At 40.1% G+C, this 7,666-nt stretch overlaps 1 long non-coding RNA gene across 2 annotated transcripts; it reads left to right on the top strand.

Annotated features, from left to right (window-relative positions):
* Nucleotides 1–2,984: 2,984 nt before the first annotated feature.
* LOC121901342 lies at nucleotides 2,985–5,857 on the top strand. Of its 2 annotated transcripts, none has more exons than XR_006097253.1 (2): nucleotides 2,985–3,561; nucleotides 4,775–5,857. It is a non-coding gene; the product is annotated as an uncharacterized LOC121901342 (long non-coding RNA). The 2 variants fall into 2 exon arrangements; XR_006097254.1 differs by lacking the exon at nucleotides 2,985–3,561 and adding an exon at nucleotides 3,711–3,903.
* The last annotated feature ends 1,809 nt before the right edge of the window (nucleotides 5,858–7,666 follow it).

The following is a 7,666-nucleotide window of genomic DNA, read 5'->3' on the forward strand; positions in this document are numbered from 1 at the left end:
CAGTTTATATGGTCCAGTTCTTTCTCTGCATCTAATGATATGATGGATGTGTTAGTCTTTTGATTTTTGGATATATAGTATGTATTGGGTTGAATAGGTGGTGCATATTACTTGAAGAGTGTATGAATGACTTTCTCCAATCTCTTAGTGCTTGTAAAACGTTTTGATCCGGGTGCTTTGTTATTTGACATGGCTTGTGTAATCTAGTGTAATGGGTCTATCTAAGATATTTGCATGAAGTTCTGGTCCTAGAATGTGTTTATTGTAGTTATGTTACTAAATGTCGCTATAGAAAGTATGAAATGTTGTTGATATATCATTTGGAGTACACATTGTAATCCCCCCTGAGTTTTTAATAGTTTGTATAATTGTTTTTTCTTGTTGTCGCCTGAGTTGATTTTCCAGATGTTTTCCTGATTGGTCACTGTGTTCAAAGTAATTATGTTTTAGCTTCTATATGAGAAATTGGGTCTTCTTGTTTATGATGTTATTAAGTTCGTAATTTGTTTCAGTTAGTTCTTTTTTATATCATCAAATTGATTTGTAGCTAGTATACAATTCAGATCTCCTACTCTCTGTTCAAGTTGTCTTTCCAGTTTTTGTTAGTGCCCGAATATACAGTAGCAACAGTAGTTTACGGACAGTGGTGTACTGGCCATCGGGCATACTGGGACAAATCCCAGTGGGCTGGTGGGCTGTCAGAAAATAAGTTTTTGGGCTGGTGGACTATCAAAACATATGGTTTTTACCAGCCCTCTCTGTGTGCCTGTCATTTGCCTTTACTCTCACTGCCAGAAGGAGGAGACAAAAGTCCTGGACTCCGGCTTTAATGTCACATGTAATTTTAGGTTAGCACCTAAAGTTTTCATAGCACACAACACCTGCACCACACCACTGATCACTGAGTCAACACATTAGGTTTTGCTTATTTTGAGTTCTCTTTACTAGATTACTTGCTGAATTAATTTACTGTGTGGACCTCCCTTCTTTGTTATGGCCTGAATCAAGTCTTTTTTTATGAACATCACAAAAACCAAAAACATGTTTTTTTCTGTCTTTGTTTTAATGATGTTTTATGCATCTCTGCACCTCATGTATGTCTGAGACTCAGGTGTGACACTGACTGGTGCGAGGCAGAGATGTGAAGAGGAAAAGTGCAGAAAAATAAAAGCCTTAGTTTGGTGAAGCCTCGGAGAGTTCAGAGAGAGAGAGAGAGAGTATCAGGTGAGAGAGCTTTTGATGGATATTTAACACAGAGAGACTGAGCCGGGTTAATCCCGCCTTTTGTTCAGCCCGCAGAGACGAGTTCAGAGCTGACGAGTTGGCCGATAGCGTCAGCCGAGAGGAAACATCAAAGGTCGAGGACTCGCACGCCTCCGGATCTGCCAGTGGCGACGATAAAACCTCCACAAAGACTCAGAAACAGCGGAGAGGATGATGACCTGCAGTGACCACGACACCAACAAACAACAGATACAGAACAAATACTTTTACAACCTAACCAGCTGTGACACAAATCACGAACTGAAAAACACAGTCTATACAGGGGGTGGAAAAAATACAATGAACACCTACAGTAAGGGCTAATTTATTGTAAGGTAAGGTTTATTGGACAGGACTTGCACCTAAACTTTTTGTTGATTTACAGAGAATAAAAACACTATCTTGATTTATCAAGTAAAAACACAAAGCTTGATCTTGTTCCAGGTTCAGCAGGACAAGGATTTACTGCTTTCCTGTGTTATATCGTTGTAACCTGAACATCTTTTGGGTTTTGGAAAAAAACGCATTGGAGGACATCACCTTGGGCTTTGGGAAATTGTGATGTTTTCCATTTTAATATAAAAAAAATCCCTGAATAACTGTATCAAAAAGGTATTAATGTGCATAAACAACACATGGCATCAGACGGTCATCCCATTTTTTGAGTATAAACTAACCTGAGTCAAAACACCGTAAAATTGACCAAAACAAACTTTTACATCTAACTGATGTAGAAAAAAAAGATGTGTTAAAGGCTAATGCACACAGATTTGTCCAATACTTCTACTACTCTACTTCTTCTTCTACTATTGGCAAAACATTCATGTCCTCCTATCTGTGAAAAGGTTGCTCATCTCCCTTTTCACTGGGCCCTGGTTCCCAACGTTACTAGTGTTTTAATGTTAAATCACTAATTTCTGTCCAACATTTCTATTGATTTCTCAGTCATGTTACAAACATAATAGAATATGGGTTTCATTTGGGTGGTTTATGTTTCACAATGCTATATTTTGTTAAAGGGTTTCAGTCCTGCTGTGATGTTTTGTGATGGTGGGCAGATCGTCTGCATTATCACTGATAGTGACAACAGGTTTGCATTATTAGCTGCACTAAGCAGTGAGTCATTACACTCTGTCAGGTGGATGTAGGAAGGATAAAGCTGCTCTGTAGTGAATGGCATTCTGTATAATTTGGTCAATCATGGCTGCGTGTGTGTGTGTGAGACCATAGAAAACTGTGATTGTCAACAAAACAGAGAAATACTACATCAATGTTGTCTTGAAAGCTCTGAATCAGTCTAACTGACCTTGTGGTCGTTTAACCTGATGGTATGTTCTTGTTCAGTGAGGCTGAAAGGGTAAAGGACCAGTCACTGGCCAACCAGTGGCCTGTTGACCTTCATTAACATTCCTTTAAAAGCTTCCAGAAAGATTGAAAGATAAAGAAGAAAAACAACAACAAAAGGTTGGTTTGGAGGGTTTTAGTCCAGAGTTAAGAACTTGCATTTCTGCCTCCGTCTCTGTCTTCACAGTGACTGATTAAAAATGACACCATAAGCAGCACTGACATTGTTGCTCAGTTAATTATGTGTTCTTGTCACATCCTCTTCAATTTTCTTCCCATAAAGAAACTGTCTCCTAGAAATTACATTTATATACGTTATTACGTTTTCTCTCAACCCAATGATAATAAATATATAAAAATACAGGCAGCGATTACATCACGCCAACATAATGTAACTGAGAAAACAATTTAGTCGTATATAAATGTATTTTTTTTAAGAGACTGGGTTGCTTAAGTGTAGTTGATAGAAACATATATACTTTGATTTTGCTTAAATTATAATGGACTGAATGACTTCTTCATTGTGAACTTTGAGCTCCTGCACTGACAAGTTGGTGTTGAGTATATTCCTCTTCTGAAACGGCAAAATATTAGTGTTAATGAAGACGTTCTTTTCTTCTGTTTCTGTTATTTTGTCAGGCTTTACTCCTTACTTGTGATATCTTTTATTGTGATCTGTTCTGGTTTTATTTGCAGCCTCAGATCAGAGTCGTACATACAATATTCTCACTAATAAGGAAGGACACAACTAGTTGGATTCACGTTTACTTTTTTCCAAGTCATGAACTACTTTTTCAGAGTTAAGATTTATTCCAGAAAACCTCTTCTCAAACAAGCACTGACTGGTTAATTAATCTCCTCTGGAAATTGATCCTTAAAGAGTTAAAAGTCACACGCTTGATTCAGCAGAATCTCAGACGTCAGTTGTCAGATCTGAGTCAGATTACAGCTTCGGTTGGTATTTCCTTCATTTTGCTCTTTCTTCATTATATCAGAGTGTTTCTGTGTCACTAGCTGCTGGTGGAGGCTGTAATTCTGCCTCGTTTTCCCTCCGCCTGTCCGTCAACAACTCCCCACCCCAACACACACGGCCTGTCGGGTGTATTGCTCCAGTCATGATTTTTGCAAATGAAGCTTGGCTGCAAATCACGGCAGCTCGGCCTGAATCAGCAGCTCTTTCATAAATGCTGATTTCCAGACGCTGCATGTTCTCACAAATCAGACGGAGCACTCTGCACAGTTCGGGCAGACTGAGTGAAGACGGCTGCATATAAATACACACTGAGAAGATTTTAGGTGTATATGTGTATGTATTTGTATACTGTATGTTTGAGAAGTATTATCAACAAAGTGTCCTTCAAATTTCCCTTTGAATAGAAATGATTGGTCCAACTCTTGATTAGTTTAAAGGGTCAGCTCAACCAAATCACCAAAACATTTTTTTTCTCTATTCCTTGGTGGTATTGAACCATTCAGATAGTTTTAGTTTGATTTGACCAGGTCTGACATTTCTATTTGAGATTTCTGCTGCTGCTTTTATGGACCGTTTGAAATTTCGATTTTTAAAAAAATCATACCTACTTTGTACAAAAGAAACTGTTCACCATCCTTTAAAACCCGATTCAAGGTGTGCTCTGACTGAACACCTTGAATACATTTTCTTCCAGTTTCTCCGTCAGCCGCAGCAGGCAGCTGTTTTCAGAGAAAAAGCTGTACACTACCTGCTCAGCACCAAATGGCAAACAGACACAGTTAGCTGTAGACTAGCTGGTGAACATAGTGGAGCATTTAGCAGCTAAAGAGCCAGATATTTCCCTCAGGAGTTGGTAGAGAGCAAAAACAGAGCTAAAAGAGAGTTAATATTAGACTTAAATTCACCAAGTGGACAGAAACACGACTCCAAATGAATGATAATGTTGCTCCGTAACTGCTGGATGTGGAAATTGCTAAAAAGTTCAATAGATCAACTTAAAAATGATGATGTCAATGTTTCTGGTGTCCCTAAGCTGCTATAGAAGTGGTTATTGAAGGTTAACATCCAGATGCTTTTGATGATAAAGATACATACAAAACACATTTTCAAACACGTTATAGATCGAGTAACATTTCCTTCACACAAACAACAATATAATAATATGCACTTTTATTCCTTTTCTTTATTTCACAGGTTTTCAGATGTCAGGTCTGTGTCCCACTCTGCTGTTTTTGTGTCACACTGAGTCTCCACATCATCACCCATTAAGAAGCTGCCGCTGCATTCCTCCATACCTGCTGATTAAAGCAATCGTGCTTGTTGATTGGCTGTCTCACCTCGCAGGCTGAAGCGTCTGCTGAGCCGGGCGTGTTGTTTCCCTGCAGATCTGCAGCCGAGGTGGAGGAGGAGATGGAGGAGGAAGAGGAGGAGGAGGAGGAGCGGCACAAGTTTCTCTTCTGGGAAGCTCTTGTCTGTTAATTAGCGGTGAGCAGATGGAAGAAAGTCCACATCTCGCTGGGGATCAATTCTACCCGAGAAGCGGCAGCAGCAACCTCAGTTTATTTATTTCTTAGCTCAGCAGCGACGGGGCGATGTCACCTCCCAAATGTGCGCGAAGGAAGAGGAGGAGAACCCGGGAGAGTTTGGAAGAGAAGACTTAGACACACACAAGACGCGAGGAGCGCCTCGTTTTCAAGAGATTTCCTCAGAGACCCTGAAAGGAGCGGCATTCAGCTGGCGGTTGAGTGTTGAGTTTAGTTACTTATCATTACTTTGTTTACAGCCATCTGTTTACACACACATCCTCCTCATCTTACCTCCTTGTGTCTCGCTTCGCTCTATACGCTGCAAGCCGTAACCCGCCGGCCTCCTGCCAAAAACTGAAGCCTCGCCGACAGCTGCGGCGGCGGCTGCTGCTGCCGACTTATTTTCCGGCAGCACAAAGTGAAATTTGCTGCAAACAAAAATAGTGACTTTGTGGAGGCTTTTGTGGAGGCATCTGCAGAATCACCATTCCATTCAGACAGTGTTTTCACTCCATTTAGCGATTCGCCCACGCAGTAACTGCAGAGGCGTTGAGAGCAGGATGGATAATTCTGCTGGTTCAGGGGTTTGATTTGAAGCGGGGACCCCCTCGAAGTTTTAAAATCAAGCTTTTGTTCCCTGTGTGTTTAGTTGTGTGTGTGGTTTGAATTTTGAAAATCTTTCACAGTTGTGTCCTTTTGTTGTTCAGTTGTCAACATCCAGATATTACATAATTAAACATCTTCATCCATCTGTTGTTCTGTACTCCAAAAGAGTGAAACATTAGAAACAGCAGGCCTGCATCTACTATGTAAAGCAGGAAATGGGTAGATGATACATTTTTCTATGAATATTCTCTTTTTGTATTTACTCTTGTTTTGTGTATACCCTTATATCCGTTTTAATTAACTCATACATTTTCCTTGGTATGCTATACATGAAGTATCTGTGTCCATGCAAGTACTTGTTGGTGAATGTAAATGCTTTGATAAGCATTGATGTACATATTTACTCTCCATAAAACAATTCTCCACAGATTTGGCATCATACTTATCAGCATAGCAATGTAAGACCCATGATGGACAGTTAAAAAACAAAAAAACAAAAACAAAATTGTTGCAGCAGAACCAGAGATATCATCTTTTTTATGCCACACATTCTTGTCAAAACCTCATGCCTACATTACCCACAATGCAACTTGACCACCAAAAGTTGGGTCAGAGATTGAGGTGTGTTATGCTAGTAGCAGCTAATGTAGTGTGGAGCTGCTAGCCTCCAGCAGAGGACAAATGACGTTGGGCGCTTTTCTGCTCTGAATTGAAGTTTTTTCAACTCGAGGCATTCAGGCCGCATAGAGCGGGAAAACGCAAAACAAGCAAAAAGCTTCACTCTCACTGAAAACAATTACAAAAAGAGCCCTCAGGCTGCTAAAAAGCACTCTGTCTGATCGGACCCTAAGGGCTGCCCTCCAGTGAGCCAATTCTGTTCTGATTGGTCAGCTTCAGGAAGCTTCCTCCAGCTCCAGAGGCTACATAAACAAACTGTAGTAGCAGGATTTCACTTCTTTTTCTCCTTCTTTACTCCAAATGTCAACTTCTTAAATCGATCATGTCTGTACATGTTGGAGCTGAATCAGATCTGAAATATGAGAGTGAACAACCAACAGACGCTTATGGATGACGAGCTGATGATGTCTCAAAAGTAGAAAAACATTGCAAACAAAGTGTTCAGGGCAACTGAAACCTAGGCTTTGATTTATCACCTCACCTCGAGTTTTGGAACTTTGACCATGTATAACATCCAACATCAGAACAGCATGTAATTATATCACAACCCAACAGGTCTCAAGAAGGTATGTGTGGGTTTTTTTTCTGTCTTTTCAAACATAATCTATGAAGAAATTTCTATCTTTTGTTTTCTGACTGTGTCAGTTGTCTGTACACACTGGATACACCATGCCCAGTGGGAAGCAGGAAAGACACTGAGAGTGTAGTGAATGTGTCACATTGCCCTGATGAGTTAACGGGCACCAATTAAAATAAAGCAGAAATATAGGTTTGGGTCTCAGCTATGGTTTGTGTGTCAAAGTTTCCAGACCTGCTGTGACAGCTCGAGTATCAAGTGAAGATCTGCATGAGATCTTTCAGTCTGATTGTCATTTGGTGAAGCTGTTGATGAAGTTTCTGCATGAGGAAAAACAACCTAATAACGTGATGAGGACTGACATTTTTTTCTTATGTAAGGCAGGATAACAGCCTGCTGAGATGATTAGATTTGATTAAAATACTTGTAGTAATTATAAAACAGAGGAAGAAAGAAGGGGGATAAAAAAAAACCCTCTGTGGGACAAAGAGGGAAAATGTCAACGAGCAGCAGATTGTCAGCTGATCTGAGACGAGAGAGAAACAAATGCCTGCTGAGAGAGAAAGAGGATGACATAACGCACCCGAGTTAACCAAACTTAAAACTCTTTGAGTCCAGATTTGACGTCTGTTTCCATGGCAACATTCAACAACCAGGTGAATATGAATTATGTGTAAAGCCCATCAGACAGAAAGGGCC

Source organism: Thunnus maccoyii, chromosome 8, assembly GCF_910596095.1.
Source record: "Thunnus maccoyii chromosome 8, fThuMac1.1, whole genome shotgun sequence".
Classification (NCBI taxonomy): domain Eukaryota; kingdom Metazoa; phylum Chordata; class Actinopteri; order Scombriformes; family Scombridae; genus Thunnus; species Thunnus maccoyii.